Genomic DNA, 17,707 nt, shown 5'->3' with positions numbered 1-17,707 from the left:
TTTTTCTTTATTTTTTTGAGACAGAGTTTTGTCTGTCACCAGACTAGAATGCAGTGGCACCATCTTGGCTCCCTGTAACCTCTGCCTCCCAGGTTCAAGCGATTCTCCTGCCTCTGCCTCCCAAATAGCTGGGACTATAGGCGTGCACCACAGCTTCTAATTTCCCTTACATTCTAAATAGTCATAGAGTACTATTACGATCCCTAAAGTCACAAAGTGTTTGAGAGGCTCAGAAGATCGAGAGCCAAGAAGGGGTTCTATTGACATTAGTGATGATGGTAAAACAAATGAAGAATGGCTGGTGAAACTGAAAGACCAAGGACTTGTCAGTTACTAACTTTATCATATAAAGCTTTGCCTTCCAGCAAAGAAAATGGGGGACAGAGGTACTAATGAAACCCTAGTTAGGGAATTGATTTCTGAAAGGGCTATTTATTTGCAGATTATTTTCCAAGCTTTAGGTAATAAATAAATAAGCAGATACATAAATTAAAAGTCGGATGGAATAGTACAGCAAGAGGCAGATGAAGGAGTTTAGTACAAATCCATTTCAACCAGAAAGTAAGAAGACACCTCAAAGTGTATGTCCTTGTATGGGCATTTAGTGTGTCTCCTTAAACGACAGAGAGGAAAAAGCCTGCTCTGAGTGCAAGATGCTATTTCATTTTGGTGTCTAAGCTACTAATGATCCTCATGGAATCCACAACTATATCTTTAAATCCTTTCACAGCGCAGCTTTGAAGAATTATGTCAGTTTTTTGGTCTTCTTGCCTACTTCTCTAGATCCCAGAAAATTAGGCCACTAACAGAGTAAATATTTCTGGGGCACTGTAGCAAAATTTTGGTTGTCAGACAAATTAAGTCACAGCGACCTGCAGGGAAACCATATCAGAGGAATACGGAAACGGGAAGAATGAGGCTAAATGCCACTACGTTTAAATGCTGGGTGTAGCCCAGCAGGTTCTGCATGGGAAGCCTGTTCTGACTTCTATGCATGATTGTGTGCTCCACACATGTGAATGCTGTACGCTGTGTCCTGTGTCTAAATGCTTCATGTTGCCTGCCCTCAGTTCCTGCAGGTTCATTTCTTGTCCAATGATTCTTGTCCCAGAGTGTAAAACACCATGAGGATTTTACTAGTCGGGAAACATTCCAGTATAATTAGTCTGTAGGAAACTCCAAGTTTACAGATTGCATTTATCACTGTTAAAATAATAAGCAAAAATATTATTTTTAAAAATTTGGTGCACCAATGAACATTTCTCTGAAAGAGAAAAGGATTCTTTATACATGGTGCAAGTGCTTCAGAGTGGTTTTCATGCAGTATACAGCTGTCTTGACGGTAAATGAGGCTTTCTGAATGAAAGGAAAAGGAAGGACAGGAAGGAAACTAACATTTCAAACAAAACTGTGTTAGTTGCTGTAGTAGACACTTCATAGACATCATTTCCATTTTTTTCCATTTGTGAGAAGCTTTATTATATTTGCAATTTGCAGAAATTTCAATATTCATTAGGGAAATAATAAAAGCAATTGAGGATGACTAGAAGGACAAGGTGGCATTGAAAGAGATATTTTAAGCCAAGGTATATTTGGCAGGCGGCACGGAATTAAGGAGTTTGAGAGACACCATAGGCCAAAACATTCACAGTCATCTCTAAGAGCAAGGCTATTTTCTGAGGAAGTACAATGGCAAACGTTGATTGGATGAATCATAATTAGGTAAGAGGAAACAATTAAACCTGTATTAAAGAGGACAAGGAGAGTAAGAAATGAATGAACTGAAAGGAAAACTGAGAAATTAAGAAGATGAGCTGGGCACAGTGGTTCACACTGTAGTACCAGCAATTTGGGAGGTTGAGGTGGGTGGATCACCTGAGGTCAGGGATTTGAGACCAGCCTGGCCAGCATGGTGAAACCCAGTCTCTACAAAAAACACAAAAATTAGCCAGGCATGGTAGCACATGCCTATAACCCCTAGCTACTCGGGAGGCTGAGACATGAGAATCGCTTGAACCCGGGAGGCAGAGGGCAGTGAGCCAAAACTGCACCACTGCACTCCAGCCTAGGCAACAGAGACTCCATCTTTAAAAAAAATAAAAATTAAGAATATGGGCATTGCCTAGCTGCTCTCCAAACATCTGCAAAAATTGATATACAATTTGTATATAAATATAAAGAGTATTTATATACTCTTCCCACAATCTTGTCATCAGTTGCGCATCATCAAAACTTTAAATTGTTTGCAAACTAAATATTAAACTAGGGTTTTGGAAGTCATGATCGTGGTTGCTTTGCAGGTAGGCAAAAGCTAGACAGAAGCCCCAGGGAGGATTCCTGGGAGCTGGCAGAGTTCTGCTTTTGGTCTGGCTGCTGGTTACACACAGGTGTTCAGTTTGTGGAAATCCATCAAGCTATACAATTATGATATGTGTACTTCTCTGTATACATACTAGAATTCAATAAAAAATGCTTGACAATTTAAATAAAGTATCTTGTTACAGATACTTTGAGATTCCTTGATGACCTCTGTGCCTGGGCGTCTTTTTTATTGTGCTGGTCTTCTGTATTTCCATTCCATCCATAGACGAAAAGAGACCTCAACCTATCATAGTAAAATTTAGACTTTCAAAATTAAAGAAAGAATTCAGCAAGGCGCACGCACAAATACACGCACACACACACACACACACACACACACACACACACACATCTTACATGTAAATATAATACAAAGTCTACTTCACCATGTTATCAAACCAAATTGGGGTCCACTTGCCAGTGCAGTAAGGCAAACATCTACACTGAGATTTGCAGCAGGAGAAACAGGGGTGTTTATCTGCAGGCCACCAAGTATGGAGACTTGAGCAGCTGTTGTTTCAGTCCTGACCTCGCCAATGGCTTACAGGTAAGGGTTTTTAAAGGTGGGAAGGAAGAAGCAACAGGCAGTCATAAATCAGTAATGGAAGTTCTACATTGGTTTGACTTTAAAGGACAGGACATCTCAAAGCAGGAGCCATGCGTCATAGGTGGATTCAAAGCTTTTTTGATTTGTGATTGGTTAAGGAGGCGAAGCTTTGTCTAAACATTTTGGGTTATCAGAGAAGAATGCTGGTTCTGGTTCATGTACGTGACCTCTAGGCCCCTCAGGAAGAAATTTGGAACAAAGTATGGTAGTCAACCTTCCGTCCTCAGCTTCCCCTCCTCTGAGGTCTGTGCCAGCAGATTCGTTTGGTGGGGGTCTGAGTTTCTGAAGAACATATGTGTATGTTAAAATATGAAACATCTGTTAAGATGCTAGCTTCAGTTTCTATAGGGAACAATTCTCCTGACTTTGCTTCCCTGGCTACTGTTTCAGGCTACCGTGACCTTCTTATCAAGTTGCTTATTTACTTCTCAGGCCTACCTACTTGCCTGGAATTTCCCTTCATAGAACTCAAGATTTTTCTTTATTTCCATGCTTGCCAGGGGTTGGGGGTAGGTCACAGGCTGCTAAGCAGGCTCCCTGTTCTTAGCAGGAAAGATTTCATAGGAAAAATTTCACCTAACTTAATTCTAAAGAAAAAAAGATCAGACTTCAGATTTCACCTTCACAATATTAAATGATACATAATCATAAAGGCAAAAGAAATACTATTTCATATTAAATAATTCTGGAATAAACCTCATATGTAATCTTTCTATAAAATGTATCAAAAGTATTTCTAGTTAATAAAATGAAAAAGAAAATTACATAAATAAATTGCAGGTTAACATTAACACCTAAATGTAGAATTTAAAATTAGTGTACATATCAAAAATCATTCTAAGCAAAAAATCTTTAGGGAAATTAAAGTATACAGAATATATAACAGAATTTTAAAAAAGGAGGAAAGGGGAATAAAAAAGCAAATCTAAGATAACATTATATTGGGTGTGAAATTTACATGAAAAAGTATAAACATATTTAATTCTCTTATTAAAAGGTTAGGTGAAGGCTAAAGTGGACGAAAATAGACAGCTTCAAAGATGGTCTTTGGGCATTCCTCTTAATGGCTAGAAGCATAAATTTCTACCTCTTTCTTCATTTTGGCTTGAAGTAAGGGACCAAGATGAGACCTTTTTTTGACAGAGCCTGCAATAATTGTGTATGGAACAAACACAGATACCTTCCACATAATGACGAACAAACAGGAAATCAGACAACATGGGAAAATGCAGGCATTCAGAAGAGGGAGCATCGTTCTGAGTTAATAAACCCTTTGATTTAATTTTATTCTTTCCCAGCACCCTGCTAAAATCCCATAAAAAAGACATTTACAAAGAGCACATAAATCCACAAGAATATTGAGAACATGGGAGAAGACAATAGCAACACATTTCTTGAAAATGGATGCAAGGAAACAGACGAGGTGTAAACAGGACAATCATGGAGGAAGCTGAAAGCCCGCAGCTGTGTGTGGCTTGGTTACGGCAAAAAGACGCCCACCTGGAGGCTGAGTTGAAGCTGAAATCCTGAACACACATTTCTCCAGCCAAGCATCACACCCTGCCAGGGGCCGTGTCTTCCCGGAAGAAGGAGTGCCTTTGATAATTCATTCAAAGCCACCGTGGGCTCAACAACTGCCTTTGTCTAGAAGAGAATTCTTATCCATATACTCCTGTACCTCAGTGGGGGCTCTCTTGAGAGTCCAACCCGATTTACACTCAGAATCCTCAAAATGCTTGAGAACTGTCAGCACTAAATCTCTAAATCTCTGGCTCATGGGGCATAGAAGGCTGCAAAATTGAGGAGAATCACGTAAGTTGTTTGGGAAGCACTGACATCTCCTGACTCCTTTATACCATACACAAGGCACTTGCTGCTGCTCTCTCATCCTCTCTCCGAGATTTCTGAAGGTTTCTTCCCCTAGAGACTCTAAAACAGGTTTTCTGGACTGGGAGTACAGTTGAGAGCCTTTGGATCTATCAAAATCAGGGGAATTAAGTAGACTGCCGGAATACAGAGTGCTGACTCCCAAGACACCTCTTCCACCCAGCCTCATGCCTTTCCTTTGCTCTCAGAAAGCTGGCAGTCTGGCCTTTACCTAACAGGTAAGATGCCTCTCTGGGGAATGTGCTCAGACCAAGAGAACAGATCTGAAAATATTGACATCAAGGCAGCCCGACCAGTGGCCCACCCAAAATATCTTAAAGTAAAACTCAGACTTGACACGTCCCACCACACCAGCATGAGCATGGAGCTTCCACGAGGCTTTCCTTCCTCCCACTCTTTATCTTGACCATACCATCAAGAACTGCCAGTCATATGAGGAAAGCCCCTTATGTGCAGGATAGGGAAGCAGTGGATGGGGGATAGTTTCGTAGTTAGGAGAGTGTTGAAATGCACTCTGAGGGGTTGAAGTTGAATTTAGAACAAACTCTTGAATGAAGCAAGCAAAGGATGCATGCAAGTATCTGGGGGAGGAGCGTCAGGCCAAGAGCAGAACAGGTGTGCTAAGATGGTTTACTGTCTGGGGTACACGAGGACCAGCTAGCTTGCCAGTGCAGGTAGACTCACAGGTAATAAGTAAGAGGAGAGAGGTGGAAGCTTAGGTCGGTGGGGGAGGTCCCTTTGGGGGATGGACCTTGGTAGATGTGATCAACCCTGAAAAGGGATTTGAAATGGTCAGTGTGATATGAAATTGTTATTGTGATGTAAGGTAATTGGCAGGGTTTTGAGGAGAAACGTGGCATAATATATAGATTTAAAGGAATAGAGACAGAGGGAGTATATGCCCAGAGAATTTCTAAAAAGGGGCACAAGAAATGATAATTATCTCTGAGGACTGCAGAGTTGGGATATCAGGAGCTTTTCATCTTTATCACAGCACTTTTTTTTTTTTTTTTTTTTTTTTTTTTTTGTTTTTTTTTTTTTTTTTTTTTTTTTTTTTTTTTTTTTTGACATGGAGTTTCACTCTTGTTGCCTAGGCTGGAGTGCAGTGGCGCAATCTCAGCTCACTGCAGACTCCACCTCCCAGGTTCAAGCAATTCTTCTGCCTCAGCCTCCCGAGTGGCTGGGGTTACAGGCATGTGCCACCACGCCTGGCTAATTTTTTGTATTTTTAGTAGAGATGAGGTTTCACCATGTCAGCCAAGCTGGTTTTGAACTGCTGACCTCAGGTGATCCACCTGCCTCGGCCTCCCAGAGTGCTGGGATTACAGGCGTGAGTCACCATGCCCTGCCGCACCTCTTTCTTTTTACCATTTGAATTATTTTGACCATACATGTGTAGCGCTGTAACAGTAAAAAGTAAGTTGTTTTTAAAGACCAGCTGTCTCATTCAAAAAATGAACTCAATGTAAAGGCCTATGGAAAAGCATTTCTGATATTAATGACCCTATTATGTAATCAGAATCTTCTTCCAAGACGTCCAGTCTCCCTTTTGCAGATGGATCTCTGGCCAAGAGCAGGTTGATCTCAGGCAAATCTCAGGTTTCCTTCCTTAACATGCTTTGAGGTTTGAAACCATAATGCACTATTTCTTTTGTTGAAACACTTTAGCTGGAAAAGTCCAGCTAAAGTAAAAACACTTACCTCTGAAGATAAAGACATCACAATGCTATTTTCAATAGGCAGACTCATGACTTAAAGACAGCTGCAAGGATTTTTTGTCAATTAATTTTTATTTTTTTTCCTTAACAAGACTAGTACATGCTCTTTGTAGAAAATTAAGAAAACTCAGATAAGCAAGAATGGTGCTTGTTACAACTAGAGAAAGTATTTTTTTTTTCAAGGTACATGAAATGTTTATTTCCCAAATTGTGGTATGGTTCAATTAATGTTTGCTCTTTCATTGAAGAGGAGAAGAAAGAAATGTCTGGGAGCCTCAATAGAATTGTGCAGTACTTACATACAATTAGGATGCAGTGAGTAAGAACCCAGGTTGAAATTGCTGCAGTCTGTTCATTAAGTCACCATAGGATTACTGAAAAGCAGAGTGAATGATCCATTGCTTTAATTAGACTACCTTAGGCTATTGAGAGTGGTTCAAAGAAAAAGTACTATGCCTGGTAGTGGGAAATCTTGGAAGAAAACAGAAGACAAATGGAGGGGACTAAATGAAATGTCTAAGGAAGAGAAATTCTGACTATCATTTTCTTTTGCCAAGAGGGTTCAGCTTTTAGAATTAAAGTAAGGATTAGTTCACGGCACCCGATTGCCACATTGGATTAATGTAGTTTCATTTATTAATATCTAGGCTTTTAAAGAAATAGCCCCATGAACATCTGTACATTCAGAACTTAGCCTTGTGTAGCATCGACACAAAAGGGGGAGGTACTGAGTTACCGCAGCGACTTGGTAAAGAATTATTCCGTTATTGCAATTATCTAACCTCGATGATCTCACCTCAGGGTTTCAGTTCCAAATTGGGTCCCTGGGAGGGAGAGGAAGCCAGAGAAACATTCTGAGGACAACAGCAAAAGAGAGTCATAATCCTCTTAGCTAATGGGGGTTAGTGGAGAAAAGAATGTGAGGGGTGGTCCAGGCCTTGGTGACAACTGGCCCAGCTTCCTTTGCAGACATTTGCTATTCCAGCCAGACCTTTAGTTCATATAAACCAGACATCAGTGTTGCAAGTCTAGAAGATAGGACACAGCTGTAAACTGTAATACCTGTTGGAAGACCAGAAGCTGTGAGAGGGTTTCTAGATTCTACCGTGGAATTTGGTTCCCAGGTATCTTCGTCTCTTGGTGCAATGGTTGGAGCATGTATAAAACACAGTCAAAAAGGGGAAGGGGCTCAATTAAGACATCCCAGAGAGATCGTCCATTAACAGCAGAAAGCTCAGTAGATAGGCGGAAGAGAGGCACTCCACCACGTGGATTTGGGGCCAAATGAGTCAAATCCTTCATAAGAGAGTGTGGCTGAGGTGGAGAATGAGGTGGGGGAATCAAAAGTGGGATTTGAGAGCTGGAGCTTGGGCGCCAGCCCTTTCATCCCCATGTGAATTAATGAATACATGCTAGTCTCTTAAGATTTTGCTTCTCACAGTGTGATCCCAGAGGTGTCTAAAAGAACAGAGAACCACAAGAATCAAGGACTCCCACAGCTGGGAAAGGCTCCTGCTTCATGAAGGAGCCCAGGGCCAGTGCTGGGGTTTCCAGCCAAAGGGAATGCAAACTCATTCTGCAACCCATTTTCTTTCCTGCTGGGACAGTTTCTGAGCACTGGCTATGCATGCTGGCACCATTCATGTTTCTTGAAGCTATTTGGAATATTTGGGAGGCTATATCCAAAGGCCATTTCTGGAATTCTTAGTTAAATGATTATAATAAACAACAGCAAACCAACCTAAAATCAACCACATGATCCCTGCCAATTTTCCTATCACCCATTGTAGGAATCTCTGGTTAAGAAACTGCAAATATTAATATTTCACTGGGGTATTTGGTGAAAAGTAGGGAGGCAAATGTCCATACCAAAAGGTTCCAGGTGAAATATTCTGGCGGATACCTCCAGGAGAAAGTGAAAGCTACAGAGGCAGAAGCCCTTGATAGAGGGGGAACCTGCAGGCAGGGGAAGCCTCTGGAACCCGGCTGCTGGCCACAGGTCTGGAAAGAAAGCTGAAATAGACTCCTTCACAAGCTGCAGAAAGAAATTTCAGCAGCTTAATTTCAGTCACAAAGGAGATCTTATCCATGAGACAGGAGCTCAGGTGCCACAGAGAAACCTGTCTGGGGAGCCTGCAGATGGCCTGCGTGTGCCAGTGATGAAGACAGGATCCGCTGGAGCCACTGAGTACCATCTCAGCGCCCTGGAGGGCCAAGAGGCCCCACCAGCCCCAGGGAAGAGTTAATTTGCAAGGCGGCTAATGGCATGCACTGTTCTCCTCACTTCCTTCCCAGCCTTTTTACCTTCTCCAACATGCTGGAAAAAGAGATTTTGATGGAAACTAGAATAGCCATGAAGAAGACCATAAAGTTGAGGTCATGGAATATGAAGGTTAAGAATGAAGAAACAGAGCCAGTGGAGGAACAAACACAAAATTAAAGAACTCACAGAAATGCTTGACACTTGAGATTGAAGATGCTCTCAGTGCATCAAGCTGGGTTTTGTTTTGTCTTTTTACCTTAGAAAATGAAAACACACACCTATATTTCTCCCGATGAAATTTTGGATTTTCAAAGATAAAGGAAAAACCCCAAAAGACATAGACAGTAAAAGCAAGTTAACGCTAGGATTTATCTTCAGACTTCTCTGCAATATAGCCACACAGAAGATCATGGAGTAAGATCCACAGAGTCTGGAGGGAAAGGATGTGGCTCAGGACTTATAAACCAGGACGGACAATTTATCATCACAGCATCAGGAAGTGACAGACGTATTCTGAGATAGGCAAGTATCCCAAGAGCCAATTACCCATGTTACAGTAAAAATATCCAGAAAGAAGGTGAAAGAAGTAAACAATAGTGATAACAATGAAACAAAATGTCCCAGTGAATAATTGCTGTTTCTGTGGTTAGAAGACATACTTAAGATGTCAAAATAGTTTTGAAAGAGAAATTGCAGAGTGAAAAACCTACTTGTAATACCCTGGTTTTAAAATCTGAGATAATCATAATGTAATCTGGGAAACAGAAAAAAGAAGAAACTTCTTAAAGTAAGCTGAATTCCTTATCTTATTTGAAGGATTGAGGCTTTATTGTGTTTATAACAGAGAAATAAAGGCTTACATGCTTTTAATGAAAGATGTTCTCTGATAGACTATGAGTAGAATGTATATTTTCCAAATCAGTAGAAATATAAAATACAATACACTAAAATAAATGAACAGAAAACCAACAGTAAAGAACAAAGCAATAGAAAATCATGAAACACAACTGCATCAATGAAGATCAATGTAAGTTGATCAGATTTCATCTTTAAAAGATAATAATTTTTAAAATGGGTCAGCAAAACAAAATCTAGCTAAATGTTATTTTCAAAAAAACACATAAAACAAATTGAAGCAGAAATATTTTTTTAAGAGGTGGACAAACACACACCAGATGAAGAAACAAGAATATTAATACAAGACCAACTAGAATTAAGGAAAAATCACTTGAACTTTATCAATAAAGTTCAATCAATGGGGACTTTATCAATAAAAATACCTAATCCAAAATGAAGTTATAATGGTCGTGAATAATTAAGGGACCAACAAAAGCACAGCATCCAGAGTTATGAAACCAATGTTCTTAGTAATGATCCCGGAATTTGCAAACTGAAAACACAGTAGGGGGTTACCTGGTTTTAAACCTTTATATTATTTTGTGAGTTTTAAGAAAATTTATTAATGTTTATATTAGCGTTCTTCACAGGAACCAAATATGTGTAGAACATATCTATCTCTTTCTCTACATTTACATATACTTAGAGAAAGAGATTGATATAGAAATTGGCTCACAGAAGCTAAGCTGCATGATCTCTGTCTGCAAGCTGGAAAACCACAAAAAGCCAGCCAGTGGTGTGATTCAGTCCAATGGCCCGAGAACCAGGAGTGCCCATGTCTAGCATCAGAAGACAGATGTAGGCCAGGCATGGTGGCTCACGCCTGCAATCCCAGCAATTTAGGAGGCTGAAGCCAGTGGATCACTTGAGGTCAGGAGTTTGAGACTAGCCTGACCAATATGGTGAAACCCAGCCTCCACTAAAAATACAAAAATTAGCCAGACATGGTGGCACATGCATGTAGTCCCAGCAACTGGGAAGGCTGAGACAGGAGAATTGGTTGAACCTTGGAAGCAGAGGTTGCAGTGAGCTGAGATAGGCCACTGCACTCCAGCATAGGCAACAGAGCGAGGATCTGTCTCAAAAAAAAAAAAAAAAGAAGAAGAAGAAGAAGATGGGCTAGCTCAGAGGGAGCAAGTTCCCCTTCCTTTGCCCTTTTGCTCTGTTCAGAACCCTTAGAGAATGGATGATACTGCTTACATTGGTGGTGGTGATTTCTTCTCAGTCTGCATATTCAAATGCTAATGCCTTCCAGACCACCCTCACGGACACACCCAGAAATAATGCTTTACCAGCTATTGTAGCCCCTTTATGCATTTGTATTTCCAAGACTTTATATTTTATTGAATTCTTAACTAAAATTCTTTTGAATTTGTATAACAGTATTTAAAGTCAGAGATTTTCTTTTAAGTATGGCTCTGAACATATTTCATTAGTTTGGGTCATAGCGTGTTAATAGTCTAGTAGTCTGTGATCTGCTTTAAATTTTAATTTTCTCTTTTACTCAAGACTTATTTAGGAGTGTCTACTTTTAATTCCTAAGTAATGAATCTTAGTTTCTTCATATTACACTCAAAGAATGTGGCCTAAATAAATTTCATAAACTCGTAACATAAATTGAGAAAATATATTCTTTATTTGTAACATGAATCATTTTTGTCTCAATGTTTTCTCAATTCTTAATTTTATAAAATAAGCATTACTACTTTTATTAAGAGAAAAAATAATTACAATTAATAAAATAAACTCAATAACAACGACAAAACTGACAACCCAATTTAAAATGACCAAATGACTCATATAGGTATTTCTCTGAAGAAGATACACAAATGGCCAAAAAATACATGAAAGTGTGTTTAATGTCAGCATTCACAACAAAATGCAAAGCAAAACCACAAAAAGATATCCCTTTTTACCCATTAGCGTGGCTACTATGAAAATAAATAAATAAAATAACAAGTATTGGTGAGTGTGTTAGTCCATTCTTGCATTGCTATAAAGAAATACCTGAGGCTGGGTAATTTGTAAAGAACAGAGGTTTAAGTGGCTCATGCTTCTGCAGGCTGTACAGGAAGCATACCTGCTCTTCTGCCTCGAGGAAGCCTCAAGGAGTTTATAATTATGAAAGAAGGCAAAGGGGAAGCAGGCATCTCACATGGTGGGAGGAAGGGCAAGAGAGAGTAGAGGCGGAAGTGCCACATACTTAACCAGATCTAATGAGAACTATCTGAGGACAGCACCAGGCCATTAGGGATCTGTCCCCATAGTCCAATCACCTCCCACCAGGCCCCACCCCTAAAATGGATGATTACAATTCTGCATGAGATTTGGCGGGGTTATGCATTTAAACTATATCAGTGAGAAAGTGGAGAAACTGGAACTCTTGTGCATTACTACTAGAAATGTAAAGTAGTGTAGCCACTATAAAAAACAATATGGTGGTTCTTCAAAAAATTAAATGTAGAATTACTATATGACCCAGCAATTTCACTTCTGGGCTTATACCAAAAGAAGTAAAAGAAGGGACTTGAACATATATTTGTAAACTCATTACGTATAAATGTAATTAATGCCACTGAACTGTATACTTAAAAATGATGAAAATAGTCAATTTTATGGTTATGTATATTTTGTCACAATAAAAAATAAAGAGTAGGAAGAGAGATGCTAAGAAGAGTGAAGGATGTTACATGATAAGCCTGAGGAAGCTCCTGAGACATGGCATAGGAGCCTAGGAGCCTAGGAGCCACCCCCTGGCTTTGGTGGCTTCCAGTCTGGCTAGAGCTTCCTTTTCTATGAACTGTGTCCTCTCTTTCTCCTTTATCAATGGCAGCTGATGGAGGTGAATGTCTATGGCCACAGTCCCCAGGGACTGAATAGGAGACGTCAGCATAGGTCATATACCCTGTGCCTGGCATCAGTCCAGGGTTTTGTCTGAGTGGAGGGAACCACTCTGCAGCAGTCAGAGGCTGGCCAGAGAGAAAGAAGATCACAAGGGAGACTGGAAGTGAAGAGGAAATGATAAAAAAGGTGAAGGAAAGGGAAGAAGGTAGTGAGAGTGTGAGAAAGAAACCAACGCCCCTTCCTCCTTGCAAAATGGGGTAGAGGGAGCAGATAAGACGGCTGCAGAGGCAGCCATGTTCCCCAAAGCTGAAAAATTAAGGGTGGGAGAAGTGAGAAATGGAACAGGAGGCCACTGTAGTAGCAAGATGTCAAGATGGAAGAGACTTTGTATCTAACTGTCCTCCACTGGGACAACACCTCGTACATGAGTGTGGTGGCCTTATGACGGTGAAGTGCAGAGCCACTGAGTTACTGCTGCCTTCAGTGATTGACCTATATCAAATACACAATCCTCTGCTAATTGTGAGGAATGTATCTGGGACATACCATTGTGGGTGTTAACAGTTGGCCATAATCAATACTTTGGGTGTAATCCATGGTCAAGAAATAAAATAAGGTGTCGGGGTCAGCACCGTAGGAATCAATCTTACAAAAGAGAGAAATTGCTGGCTCAAAATTGATTGGTCTGCTCTGAAAAATGAAGTTTTCCATTGCTGTTGAGATCTTTTGATACAGACCTTGCTGAGACTGTCTTTGGTAGTTTAAGTCATTGTGGAATTTGAAACCTATGTTCTCATTGAATTGAGTTTGGAGAATGATGTATTTCCTTCTGTATTTTAAAGATGATATCTAAAACTTTTTCATCTTAAATAGAGGCAAAATATGTGATTTCTGGCATATTGTAAATGTTAACATTTTCTTATAAAACTGTTACATTGCTCTGATAAATATAAAATGTGTTCTGAAAATGGAATATAAACACTACTGCAATTTGACACCCAACATCATCCACTTTTTAAATACATGAACATTTCTTATTTAACAGGGAGAAAATTTACATCATTCACTTCTGACTTAAATCACATGTCCATCACACTTCCTCCATCAAGTTGTTTTAGTGCGACTTTTATTCTTTATGCTGTCAAATTTCTTTGAAAAAAAAAACATGTCCATAAACTAAAATTTATTTTTTTCTGATTAAAACTCTCTAAACTTAAATTTTTTTTAGTTTAATTATTATAAATCAAAATACCTTAAACATATAATAAATTTTGATAAATTATTTTTAACCATAAAAAATTAAACCATAAATAAAAATGAAACTGTTACTAAAATAGATTGGGGGAAGAATTCTATGTGGTCTTTGCTGAAGGCGATTTTACTGAGGGATACAGATAATTGTTCTTTTGCTTAGAGCCCCAGACACTGCAACTTGAGTCACTGTACCAGAGTTGGATTTCAATTGGGTGAATCTTTTGTAACGTGCGTGAAAGGAAGTCGTGGTAGGAAATTTGAGAAAACATTAATGTAGCAGATTAGTTCCCAGGTGGCTCTGTGTGAGAAAAGAGAACATATAAACCTTAAGAGCCTGCAAACTGATTGCCCTAGAAAGCCTTCACCCAAGCCCAGGGAAGTGAACTTTGATATACATCACTGCTCAAGGGCAAAAGTCTCCAAGGGCAAGTAGGATATATCCCAGTGGGGTGTGAAATTAAACCATTAAAACTTTATTTTTTAAGTTGTCACCTATAAATGTTCTACCTTTTCTGTGGTGAGGAATATTTTGGGTATAATTTCTAATACATTGATAAAGTAGAACAAGGGTGTAAATGTGAAAATGTGCCCCTCTGGAGCAAGACAGTGATGAGCATGATTTTAGAATCATATCTATCTGTCTCAGCTTGAAGAACTATCTTGCCTATGATTGAGGTCTGCAAAGCAGGACTTCTCAAAAGAGGGTTCTAGATGCATCACCATGGTCTGAGTTCTCCACATAACTTATAAATTATGCTTTCACTGTAATGATACCTTGGAAACAATGTTACCATGGTGTAGAGTGGAGCATCTGGATGAAAACTTATCTTGAGACTTCCTGTAGGATTTCGGTGTCCTCTGTGTTATGGGGGCCCCAGGTCTGGATCCTTGGTCCTCTTTGTTTCTCCAGCCATGTTTGCTCCCATTCATCTTCATTCAGTGCCTTGGGTTCAGTGCCATCCATCTAATCCCCAGCTCTTAACTTTAAATCTCTAGCCCAGACCTCTCCCAAACTTCAGATGCTAAAATACAACTTATACCCTACTTAGGTGCCTACCAGATGTCCCAAACTTAATCAAGTTAGAACTGAGCTTGTCATTTCTTTCCACTCTGGAACATGCTCTGCCTCCAGCTTCCCCGCCTCAGGTGAAGGCAGCTCCATCGTTTTTGAGTGACACTTCTTTTTTTTTTATTATTCATTTTTTGTTTGAGATGGAGTTTTGCTCTTTCACCCACAATGGGGTGAAGTGGCACAACCTTGGCTCACTGCCACCTCCGTCCCCTGGGTTCAAGCAATTCTCCTGCCTCAGCCTCCTGAGTAGCTGGGATTATAGGCACCCACCACCACATCTGGCTAATTTTTCTATTTTTAGTACAGATAGGGTTTTGCCATGTTGGCCAGGCTGGTCTCAATCTCCTGACCTCAGGTGATCCACCCACATTGGCCTCCCAAAGTGTTAGGATTACAAGAATGAGCCACCACACCCAGCCACCTGAGTGACACTTCTAAACTGTGAGTGAGATCATGCCATGACTCTGCTCATAATGAAGCGGGAAAGGCTGTGAAACAAACCCCTCAAACACCGAGCTGGGAAGGAAGTGGTGATGTATTCGGCCAGGAGCTGCTGTGGCATAGATGCCTAACAGTCAAGCGCCACTGACAAAAGAAAACCCCTGCCCCTTTAAAGGCTTATTAGAAATTACATGTGAAAGGGTTTTGGGCTTACAACTCTAGAAATTACATGTGAAAGGGTCTTGATCCATGAAGTAGGCGTGGGGTACGTGACTTAGGTGGGGGTGTGATCATGTTTAAGTAAAAACAATGCCTTCCAGAAAGATTCCTCCACACCACACCTGCCATCTATAGGAGTGCGATTAAGGGTGGCACCCGGGTCTGCCAGCCTTTACTTCTCCTACTGAAATGCAATGTAGAAGTCTGGGGGAAGGGCTCTCAGACACTTAGGAGGATTAAGGGTCTCCTTCCTCATTCCCCGCTTTGAGAATCGCACCTATAACATTAGTGAGAATTCTCACTCTCATTCTCATTTTCCTGATCCTCTATTTTAGCTATTAACTTAGTAGGGCTGTTCCATCATCCTGTTGTGAGTTTAATTTCAAAAGTTGTATGCATAGGGGGTTCTCATGGATCATAGCAGACAATGGGTTGTCTATCCCCTGGGCTACACACCTTTTACTAAGTACTGTTATATAAACAGGTTCCCTTCTGTGTCCCAACACATTCATAATAACTGTAGAACAAAAGAATGGCAGCAACTTTCCATTATACTTCAGTAACCTGGTGCACACACTGATAGCATGCTCTGAAATCAATTAATGTCTCTACTGTATAAGTGCAAATTTAAGGAGAATAAGTCCCATGATGGATTTCCTCATGCTTTGGCTGTGCATGGACCAGCCAGCTTCTGGGATATGGCTGGAGCAAGGCTTGTTGTCCTTCTTAAGGTGATTCTGCAGTCATTGTCTGGGTCTCGTCTAGCTTCCCGTTGCTGCAGGGTTTTTGTGGCTGTGGTGGATCCAAGCTGGGATTCCCCCAACTTTTATGGCTGTGGGAGTGGTCAGAATCACAGTCTGGGCTTCTTTCCACCGTGGCTTCAGAGGGACTACATTCCAGTCGTATATCCACATGCGATTACCTGGTAAGAAAGGGTGAACCGGGGAGAATAAACTTACAGGGCCTCTTTCATTTACCCAGGTTGAAATATCCTGAGTGATTTTTCCTAGAGCTTGTAGCTGTCATCATAGCTCAATCTTTCCCCACTCCTGAGGAGTTCCTGGGAGTTTCTGCAGTATGGGAGGGGGCCTATGATACAAGACTTCATGGGGGAATATCCTGTCTTCTTAGAGGGAGTACGTCTTATTTTGAATAACACCAAGGGAAGTGCCTGCACCCACTTAAACCCTGTTTCCTGACACATTTTCTCTAAGCTATTCTTAATGGTCTGGTTTATCCGCTCCACCTTTCCAATGGCATTGGGTATCACTTGGAAGCTGCACGCTGCCTACCAACCACAGCCATTGCTGTTTTCCGGACCAAATCTGCCACAAATGCTGGTCCGTTGTCTGATCCGACGCGCAGTGGCAGTCCAAACCTAGGGATGAGATCTCGAAGAAGCACATGGGTTACTTTATAGGCCTTCTCAGTCCTAGTCAGGAAGGCCTCTGCCCACACAGAGTATGTGTATACCAGGACCAACAAATACTTATGTCCCCGACATTAGTGCATTTCAGTGAAATCTGCAGTCTTCAAATGGAGCTGCTCCATAAGCTAGAATGCCAGGGGAAATAGTTGGGCTTTATCTCATGTTGTGCTGCTGACATGTAATGCATTGCTGTACCCCGGTTTTGGTCAGGGCTGATAAATGTGAGATGTAAAAATACCAGCCTAACAACTTCTCAAGTGACTCTTGGCCTAATGAGTGGTTTCACGTACAGCCTGTAAGACCACAGCCCCCAATAGCTGGCACTGCTGCTCTTCCATATGGCAGCCGGATTCATCTCTCCTTAATTATTGCCCCTCCTTAGTGACTTCATAAAGGGGTCTGGCCAGTACCGTGAAGTTTGGAATCCACAGTCTACAGAAATCCTTGGCTCCCAGGAACTCTCTCTCCTGCCTTCTAGTCTTGGGTTCTGGCGGGTTGCAAATGACTTGTTTCCTCTCTGCTCCTAGGCTGCACTCTCCCTGCTGGATGGTGAACGCCAGATATTGCACTTTCTGTTTGCAAATCTGGGCTTTCTTTTTAGACACTGTATGCCCACAGTCCTCCAAGTGCTGAAGTAAGGCATCTGTTCCTTTTGCACACCCTACTGCCACTGAGTGTCCCAATAAAAGGTCATCAGCATATTAGAGCAGCATGC

Source organism: Cebus imitator, unplaced genomic scaffold (assembly GCF_001604975.1).
Source record: "Cebus imitator isolate Cc_AM_T3 unplaced genomic scaffold, Cebus_imitator-1.0 Scaffold510, whole genome shotgun sequence".
NCBI classification, from domain to species: Eukaryota; Metazoa; Chordata; class Mammalia; order Primates; family Cebidae; genus Cebus; species Cebus imitator.
The sequence above is the reverse complement of the archived record's forward strand: the minus strand, read 5'-3'. Positions refer to the sequence as shown.